Consider the following 10,777-nt stretch of genomic DNA (forward strand, 5'->3'; position numbering starts at 1 on the left):
GTTAACATTATTTTTCAAATACTGTTAAGTCCACTGTATGTTAATTAAATGAGTTAATATTCATAAAGCCCTTAGAACAGCACTTGGAATATATAAGCACTATATAAGTGGGTGCTAAATATATTTATTATCTAAATGTCTGCAATATTCAACTAATAATTTTCACAAAGCCCCTACCTCACACAATAAACAAAACAACTCAGAATGGATGAAAAGACCTACTATAAGAAACTAAAACTATAAAACTTCTAGAAGAAAACATAAGAGCAAATCTTTATGACATGGATTTGGCAATGGATTCTTAAATATGACACCCAATGGATAGAAAACAAAAGAAAGATAACAGATAAACTGAAATCAATCAAAGTTAAAATCTTTTGTGCCTCATGGGACATTATCAAGAAAGGCAAAAAAGGAGAAAGTATATGCAAATCACATATCTAATAAGAGTCTGTAACCAGAGTTTATAAATTCTTAGAGCTCAACAACAAAAAGACAAACATCCCAATTTAAAATGGAATCAAAAAACTGTAATAGACATTTCTTCAAGCAAGATAAAAAAAAATTAAAAACACATAAAATGATGCTCTGTGCCATCATTAGAAAAAATACAAATCAAAGTCACAACTGAAGTAGCAATTCACACCTGCTATCTTGATAGTTCTGGCTATCTTCACCAAGATTTGGTGACAATGTGGAGAAACTGAAACCCTCATACATTGCTAACAAAAGTGCAAAATCGCACAGGCACTCCGGAAAACAGTTTGGTAACCCCTCAAAGAGGTTAACATAGAATTACCCAATGATAATAGCAAATGCACACCTGGATATATGCCCAAGAAAGCTGAATACACATACTCAAACCTTTGTACATAAATGTTCACAGTAGCACTATTCACAATAGCAAAAAGATGGGAAAACCCAAATGTCCATCCAAGATGAATGGGCAAAGTATAATGAGTATGACACAAACACACAATGGGCTATTAGTCATAAAAAAGAACAAAGTATTGTCTGAATGAGGTCAGACACAGGGTTACACATGGTAGGATTCCATTTATGTGAAATATCAAGAGGTGAATCAGGAGAGACAGAAAGCAGACTGGTGACTGGCAGGCGCCAGGGAAAGGGGAAAGAGGGAACCACCACTCAGTGGCTGCAGGGTTCCTTCCAAGGTCATGAAAGATGAGGAAATAGAGTTCCTTAACATGGTGAATGTATAAAGAGCCTCTAACAGCACACTTTAAAATCACTACATTTAAAAATAATTAATTAAAGTAAATAATTAAAACAGTCATCGTATCTCTCAACCAAATCCAGTTTTGATAGAATCAGAGGCATTAGTAAAATGCTGTCAGTGAAAAATAAATTAAATTCTAATTTTACCTAATGTGAATTACACCTCAATTTTTTTTTATTAAATAATAAATTTTATTTTTATATTCCCCCATACAACTGCACATGCCCCATTCTGACCCCAATCCCTCCCCTCCCGGGCCCCACCCCCCAAAAAGTGTCTCTGGTTCATAGTTTTTTGTTGATTTTGATTTTCACTTTCTTATAGTTATTCTTTTTCCTGATCCCTTATTTAAGTTTTCTAGATTCCTGCTATGAGTGAGACCATCCGGTATTTTTCTTTTTCTTTTTGGCTTATTTCGCTGAGCATGATACCTTCCAGCACCATCCATGTTGCTGCAAATTGCATGTTACACCTCAATTTTTAAAATTTAATAAAAAAGACACATTTTAAAAAAATTTTGAAGAGTGTCCAGTGCAGTGCTTAGTACATTCCCAGATACCTAAAGGCAGCAGCTACAACTACAGCCACTGGTATACATCACTACCCATATTTCCATTCACTTTATCATTGATTGACACAGGTACTCATTGGAATATTTACAATATGTGCTTAAATTCCAGGGTCTTAACCTCTGAAATTTCACTTTCTTTTTATTTTTTTTTTTTAAAGATTTATTTATTTATTTATACAAGCACTGGGTACAGTCAGAAGCGCAGGGGGGTGAGAGAATTCACCAGAGCCGGAGCGGGGAGCAGAGCAGGCAGAAGGACCGAAGTACACTGCTGAGGGGAGCAGCGGGCGGCAGGAGAGGTCTGCGCGCCATGTGGGACCCTCCTCTGGTGGCCGGGGAGCAGCCGGGGATTGAACTGGTGCTGCAGAGGCTGCGGGCAGCTTCGCAACCCAGCGCTCAACCGCTGCGCCACCGGGGAGGCCCTGAAATTTTACTTTCTTACTACAACTTTATATCCTTCTGCACACACTAGTCTATCATTCCCACTGAATGCTCATTCACCCTGAAAGAAGTTTGTAGTCTCTCAATCCCTCTTTACTTTCTCAGGCCATCAAAAACCCTCCTTGCTAACCCATAAGTTCTGTTACTATGTCAAAGTCTTTGTCTTATGATTCTATATTTTCCTTTGATTGCTCTTTGCACTTCTAAATGTCTGTTCATTTTCCATATGTCCAATATGGGGTGTCATATCAATGAGAGGTAGGAAAAGACACACACAAACAGACCTACCAATTTCTGGACTTCCTCAATTGATATTAATCAAACTGAGGAACTGAAGAAAAATAACCAGAGTCTCAGAGAACAGTAGAAAACAATGAAGTATTTGGGAGGCCCAGAGAAGATAGAGGAAGGAATTTGGAATATTTGAAAACTGAAATACTTGAAAGAATATATGACCAAAAGTTCCCCAGAGTAGACAAATATATACAAGCATGCACACACGCACACACACACACAAACTATATCAAGAGATACACTCTAGAATGCTTTGTAAAATAGGGGAGGAGTACACGTTGATTAAAGAATCTGGTCCAGCCTTATGAGTCCCAGTTCACCATCATGAATTACATGCTAAATTATTTTGCTGAGATGAAAGTAACTATGATAATAATAGGCATGGTCCTTCTTTGTGTGAGGAAAAAAAAAAGTCATCCAAAAAATCATGTATATGTTAATTTACTTGCTCATAAGATTTTCTGCTCCTAAGGATTTTGTGGGAATCATACAACAAAACACTTCACAATCTGCAAGACTCTGAGTAGCCAGACAATTTCGCAGCAATCATATGCGGGCATGGGGGAGGGAGGGTCACCTTTTATATTCATCTCTATGACACTGAAAATAATAACCTTGTTGCATTCTTTTCTTCTCTTGTTAATAAAAAGATCAACAGCACCCAACTTTGGAAATACAGAAATCAACTCAGTTTGCAACTGTACAAGTATCCTTAACATGTCAACTGAAAAAAATCACACACTCTAAATGAGCAAGTGACAAATGAAAATGCCACCCACTTAAGCAGCAGCTAGTCCTCAAAAAAAATCAGTAATTCTCTAAAATAATTTTCTTCTATATAGTACAAAAAAGGAAAAAACTTAAAATATCTAAATACTTTATGAAAACTATCACCAATTACTATATATATATATATATATATATATATATATATATATATATATTTCCCACTCAGCAGAATAGAAGTATCCATTTCAACTTGTCTTCTAATTCCGGGTGGCCCACTGGATGCCATTCAACACTCATAGGCTTATTTTCAATTTTTCATGCCCAATTTGGGCAAACTTTGAGTAAATGGTATAACCTCATGTTATAATGTCTTCATTAAATTCATAATTAAAATAATGATACTTAATCTCACCTTTAATCATGATCTTTTATTGATGTCCAAGCAGTTTCAGTAATAGTCAAGTAAGCCCATCTATCAGTGAAGCAAATCATAGATTAATACTTCCTGCATCACATGGCAGCACTGTCTCTCCTACAACTGCAGAAGCTCTCAATTCTTATAGCATAAAAGTAAAGCATCTTGAAATGATCATGAAGACCATTTTTTACCACAAGTTGGCTGCAGCATAAAGGCCATTTGCTGGCCTCTCATTACCAGGCCTACTTTTGGTAAAGGATTCACAGTCTCTGTCAGCAAGGCTGGCCAAACAGAAAAAAAGAAAAGGAGAAAAAAAAAAGAAGAGCCAACAAATGTTAGCCGGAGTTATCTCATAATGGAAATGGGTTAACTTTTTTATTTATAAGATTCTTTATTCCCTGATATTCCACTAAAATGAACTATAATTTCTATAATCAAAAAAAGTGGGCCTCTCTGGTGGCGCAAGGGGTTAAGCACCACACTATGAAGCAATCCACAGCCTCTGCAGCACGAGTTCGATCCCCGGCCGGCCAGAAAGAAACCCACATGGCGAAGCAGACCTCTCCTTTCTCGCCCGCTGCTTCCCTCAGCAGTGTATTTCAGTCAGTCTGCCTGTTCTGTTCCCCACTCCGTTTCCGGTGAATCCTCTCACCCCCCACATCTCTGGCTACCCCAGCTCTTGTATACATAAATAGATCTTAAAAAAAAAGCAATACAATATTCATTCATAAATTTGAAGAAGCCCTCAGAAAACTAAAAGCTACAGAAACTCTTCACAATCTGAGTTATTTACACAAAAAAACTACAGCTAACTACTTAATGGTAAAAGACTACAGGGCTTCCTTGCTAAAATGAGGAACACAGCAAGGATGCATGCTCGAACTTATCCTGCCCAACATGAAACTTGAGGTCCTCCCAGTGCAATGAAACAAGAGACTAATGTAAATGGATGGAAAACTAGGAGATACAACTGTCTCTATTGGCAGACAGCAAAACTATCTATGTAGAAAATCTCAATGAATCTACAAAAGCTACTAGAAAAAAAATGAATTTAACAGAATCAAGAATTCAAGGTCAGTGTAAAATATGAATTTATTTATATAAATCATCAAAAGATAAAATTTTTAAAAGATTACCATATATAACAGCAAACAATACACTTAGACAAAAATATAACAAAATATGTGCAAGATTTTTATGTTGAAAGCTTCATAAAATTAATAAAAAAATTGAAAAACTAAATAATAGATATTTTATTAGTGGATTAGAAAACAATGTTAAGTGACATTTTTTCTTCTTTATAACATCGCCAATCAAAATCCCATAATACTTTTTATAGAAATAGAGAAAGTGATTCTAAGAATTTACATTGGGGGACAAAAAGGAGCTATAATACCTGAAGCAATTTTTTTTAAGATTTACTTTATTTATTTATGCATACAAGAGCTGGGGTGTAGGTCAGAGGTGTGGGGGGGTGAGAGGATTCACCAGAGACAGAGTGGGGAGCAAAACAGGCAGAGTGACTGAAATACACTGCTGAGGGGAGCAGAGGTCTGCTGTGCCATGTGGGTTAGCTCCCTGGCAGGGGATCGAACTGGTGCTGCAGTGGCTGGCGATAGCTTCACAGTGTTGTGTCTTAACCCTTGCGCCACCAGGTAGGCTCTGAAACAATTTTTTTTTTTTTAAGGAAGTTGGAAGAACCAGATTTCCACATTTCAAGACATTATTATAAAGCTATAGTAATAAGACAATGTGGTTTGGCCATAGGAGAGCCACACAGAATAATGGAACAGAACTGAAAGACCAAAAATAGAGCCACATATATGCACTCAACTGATTTTTGACAAAGGTGCCAAGAAAATTTATTGAAGGACAGCAAGGATAAACAGTGCTGGACATGGGCATCCATATACAGAGGGAGGGAAGCAAGGAGGGGACTGAGAATTTTGACCCAAGTTTTGTACCAGATTAAAAAAAAATTACAAATTGATCAAAATAAAGCACAGACCTATGTGTAAAATCTAAAACTATAATGTTCTACAAGAAAACAAAACCATTGCCATCTTTGGGTTAGCCAAAATTTGGTAGAACATAAAAGAAAAAACTTGACAAATTGACTTCATCAAAATTTTAAACTTTTGCTCTTTGAAAGACATTGTTGGGTCTCCCTGGTGGCGCAAGGTGTTAAGATGCAACCTATGAAGCTGTCCTTAGCCACTGCAGCAGGAGTTCCGTCCTCTAGCCAGCCAAGGAGCAACCCACATGGCACAGCAGACCTCTCCTGACTCACCTGCTGCTCCCCTCAGTAGTGTACTTCGGTCAATCTGCCTGTTCTGTTCCCCACTCTGTCTCTGGTGAATCCTCTCAAACCCCACGCTTCTGACTTGTACCCCAGCTCTTCTATGCATAAATAAATGTTTAAAAAAAAAAAAAGACACTGTAGGGCCTCCTCTGGTGGCACAGCAGTTGAGCGCTGGGCTGCGACTGCCTGCAGCCTCTGCAGCACCGGTTCAATCCCCGGCCGCCACCGAGGGTCCCACAAAAAAAAAAAAAAATAAAGACACTGTTAACAAAAAGAGCAAAACAGACTAAAAGGGAAGAATCATAAAAATATACATAATAAAGGATTTATATCCAAACTATCTAAAACTCTCACAACTCAGTAACAAAATAACCAAGTAAAAAACAGACAAAAGATTTGAACACCTTGCCAAAGATATACAGATAGCAAATAATGTTACATGAAATACCACTGAATATCTATTAGAGTAGCTAAATTCAAAATGACAAATGCTGACTAGGATGTGGGCAACTGGAACGATCAAACATTGTTGGAAGAACACAAATGAACAGCTAACTTGGGAAAAGTTTGGTAATTTTTTAGAAAGTTAAACAAACATCTGCCACATGACCCAAGGATCCCACTTCTAAATATTTAAAAGAAATAAAAATATGTCTGTACAGAGACTTGTACATGAACACACAAATAACTGTTTATAGCAGCGTTATTCCTAAATGCCAAAATTTATTCAACAGGTGAATAAATTGTAATTATATTCAACAAAACAGTACTGAGCAATTTTTTTAAAAAGCACAAAATACTGATATGCGCATCAAAACAAATCACAAAAATGTTAAATGAAAGAAATGAAAAACAAATTCTATATACTATATGACTGCATTTATATGACACTCCAGAAAACACAAATCTATTGGGCAGAGTACATTATCAGTGGTAGGTGAGGGGAGGCAACTTTCCGAGAGAACAGAATGTTTCTTTGTCTAGATAGCTGTGGTAATTACATACCTACGTGCGTTTGCCAGAATTTAGAGAATGAGCTATGAAAAAAAAGACTTTTAACTTATAAATTGTACCTCAATAAACATTTTTTTTAAAGATTTATTTATTTATTTGTGCAAGCACTGGATACAGTCAGAAGCGCGGGAGGGTGAGAGAATTCACCAGAGCGGGGAGCAGAGCAGGCAGAAGGACCGAAGGACACTGCTGAGGGGAGCAGCGGGAGGCAGGAGAGGTCTGCGCGCCATGTGGGACCCTCCTCCGGTGGCCGGGGAGCAGCCGGGGATCGAACCGGCACTGCAGAGGCTGCGGGCAGCTTCGCAACCCAGTGCTCAACCGCTGTGCCACCGGGGAGGCCCAATAAACCTAAATATTAAAAGAAAGAGTAAACAGCCTTTTGAAAAATATGCATGATATTAAATGAACTAAGTCTGGTTGACTAGGTTATGGTGGGAGGGGAGATGGGGCAATGGAAAGATGAAAAATGCCTAGAAATATTGCAAATCTAAAAAACTGATTTCTAATTAGTAAATAAGAAACAGACATTGATACAAGAAGTGAATATAAAGAGAGTTGCCTTTTTTAATTAAGATCTTATTGTTTGGACAGAAACTAACAAAATTTTATGAGCTTCCAAGATAGACACAAGTCACAAGGAACAAGTTGATAAAGGAGCACTGTGATTTATGAGCTCAAGTTTGTGAACATACCTTAATTAACATCTACTAAATGGAAAAGGGTCTCATAGACCCCAATGTACTCCCCCCACCCCCAACGTTTTCTATCAAGAGAAAGATAATAAACATTCAAACACCCTCCTTTATCCATAACAATGGTGTATATATGTTGCAAATCTTACATCTAAAACTAAATGTACAAGATAAAATACCTCCAACTAAGTAAATTCCTATTTATCGATTTAAGCCCAAGACCACTAACTGGAAACCTTTTTTTTTTGTTTAACTGCCATCAAAAAAAGCAAACAAAAAAAGGTGCTGTCCCTCTGATGATTTTCTGCAGTTTCTTTTTGTCTGGTATTAAGAAGATTAAAAGAAACAAAAAGCTCTAAGAAGCCGTAAGCTGATCACTCCAATAAGAAGATACATTTTTCCATTTCATAAAATTTAAGAGGTAAGTTGTAACTTTCTTTGCTTTGTTTTCTTTATGTTTATTCCATTTGGCTTATACTGTTGCTAGGAAACCAGTTAATAAGATTTCCCAGCCCACAGAGCAACCTCCTAGTCAGCCTGAAGGACACCAAACTTTGTAACCAGGGTAATTTCTCTACCGCACAATTGTCTGGCTAGCCAGCACCTGCCTAGGTACGCTGTCCCTGCCTTGCCCCTTGCTCCCTGGCAGGTACCCTACATCCTGCAAAATTATAGCAGAGGGTAAACGGGATGCAGACCAGCAGACAACTGAGTCGCAGCAGAGTACAGTGAGTTCCTTATCAGTCCCTGTCACCTCACCGGAGGAGAAACTGAATGCTTTGCCTGAAATTGTGGGATGATGCCAATCACTGAGCCACGCAACATGCAAACGATTTCCAAAAGCCATCATCCAACTGCCACGCAGATAAACATGTGGAGAGGAGGGTGGTCTGAGCATCTGCACAGCGCAGAGGGGGAGGGCAGGGAAAGCGTCCACTCTTAAGGCGCCGCTGAGTCACCTACAGCTGCGCCGGGACTTCACCCTCCAAGAAAGCAGGCTCTGCGCAGCTCTCCTCAGGGAAGGAAATGAGAGAAGGCGCACCAGCGTCCTACCAGACACAGCCTCTGCGCTGCCTTTAAGGCAACTCTGTGCCACTCCTCAAAGCGAAGTCACAAATACGCTTCGGAGCGAAGCTCGCCTCCGCAGGACTCCACAGGGACCGCCACAAGACACATCTTTATTGGGGGAGAAAGGGGCGCAGGACGGGAAAGGAGGACCCCGCGCCCCTGAGCAAAGTTCTTGGCTCCCGCCTGAACCCCAGCACGCCTCTTGGCTGGCCAGCAGCAGCGCAAAGGGACAAGTGACCGAGGAGTGGGGGAGTCGTGGCGCCGGCCCCCCGGCGTGCTTGGCCCGGGAGAAAAGGAGCCAGAAAACGGGCGCGCGGGCTCGGCGAGAACTTGGGAGACACCCCATCACGTGGGCTCGCGCGGAGGCTCTGGGAAGCACTGGCTGCCGGGACGAGCGGGGCCCACACGAGCCGGCCAGGCCCAGGAGGCGAGGTCGGCGCGCGGCGCCGCGGCCCCCGGAGGGGCGGGGGGGTGGTCACGCCCCAACTCCCGGCGGAAGCCGCGCTCCCGGCCGGGGCCCCAGCTCTGCCCAGCCCGGCCCGGCCGCCTCCGGGCGCACCGCCCACCTTGCGCAGCCCAGCCGCGGCCCTCCCGGAAGGCGAGCGCCATTTACCTGCTCGCCGCGCTCGCCGCCGCCCGCGCGCACGCACGCGCCCGCATGCGCGCCCCCGGCGCCGCCGCCCCGCCGCCCAGGTGAGGGGCGCCCGCGCTCCCGCCGCGCCGCACCTCTGCCCCCGGAAGTTGATGCCGCCAGGACCCGCCCCTCGGCGCTGTCACTCGGCGCGCGTCACGCGGCCCCGGCCCCACCTGGGTGGCCCGCCCCGCCCCTGCGCGCGGCCCCCCCGCGACAACTGCCCTCGTCTTGGGGGGCCTAGGCCCTGCGGCCCCCACGAGTCACGGCACCAAGGCCAGCCCCAAGGGACACCCGGCGGGGCCTGGCTGCGACTGTTCCTGGGAAGGGCCCGGCCCCCGCCTGCACCACCTGCGAGCTCCGTGTCCACACGCGGCGGCCTGGCCAAGGGCCTGACCCGGTGCTGCAGCTGCAGAAGCACGGGTTCTGGCCGCCCTCTTGCCGGTCTTGGCGCGTCTCTCCTGGCCGAGATGTGCCCCAGCGAGAGCCACCACAGCCACTGCTGTGTGCCCACAGAGGCCGCGCTCCAGACGCGCCTCGGAGCTTGACCTCAGCTGCGGTGACAGCGATACACGGGTGTTGTCTAGATTTCGAACACCGTCGCTTTTCAGCAGCCAAGCCACACACTGATGTCCAGTCTTCAAGTGGCTGCTCCTGGAGAAAAAGAAAAGGGCACGACATAACTGAGCGCATTTAATTTGAAAGGAAGGACTGTTAGCTAGATGTGTCTTGTCGACTGCAGACTGTCGATAGCTGTTGACAGAGAAGCGGTCAACTAGCAGGCCGTTGGTTGAAGAGTTTTCCATTTCTGACACAGGAGGGATTTGCAGAATATTCATAGAACAATTTTTTGAGTGTATACCCTCAGCCCAGTACCAGGCCACGTTGCACCAACACAAGGTCTCTGCCTCCAGAAGTGTATCGTCTACTGAGAAAGAAAGACGAGTGACCTAGGAACTTAGAACATAAGTCTCTAGAATTGTTTAACAGGCATTTTTTAATATTTGATTGACATGATTGTCTCATCTTTCTAGTGAACCACATGGTCTCAAATCTGGACTTCTGCTCTGTACCTGCTCTGCCATTCTTCAGTAAATGCAGGCTTAAGTGGTTAGCAGTTTCAGTGTTAAAATGACACATCACCACCTCTGTGTTTTCTCCTCATGTACACAGCAAACAGATTTCTAATGGAAAAAACAGGATGCTTTCTTACACACGTTGGCCTGTCTTATTAGACCACCAAGTCAAGGACCATTTCTCGTCTGTATATCCTCAGTCTACTCAGCAATCTAGCAGTGTCCAATGATAAAAGAAACAGATTCAATAAATGTTTCCTAAACCAAGTATAATTATCTTTATATCATGTTGTATTTCATA

General features: G+C 42.5%; 1 protein-coding gene across 1 annotated transcript in view; it reads right to left on the reverse strand.

Moving 5' to 3' along the window:
• Window positions 1-9,406, reverse strand: part of CCDC91 (coiled-coil domain containing 91) — a 274,863-nt gene extending 265,457 nt beyond the window's left edge. The window contains exon 1 of the mRNA XM_054696326.1: window positions 9,383-9,406. The gene's annotated coding sequence lies outside the window, so the exon portion shown is untranslated. The remainder of the gene's footprint in view (window positions 1-9,382) is intronic.
• Between the last annotated feature and the right edge of the window lie 1,371 nt (window positions 9,407-10,777).

This window comes from Talpa occidentalis, unplaced genomic scaffold (assembly GCF_014898055.3).
Source record: "Talpa occidentalis isolate TD23 unplaced genomic scaffold, MPIMG_talOcc4v2.1 talOcc4.16, whole genome shotgun sequence".
Lineage (NCBI taxonomy): Eukaryota > Metazoa > Chordata > Mammalia > Eulipotyphla > Talpidae > Talpa > Talpa occidentalis.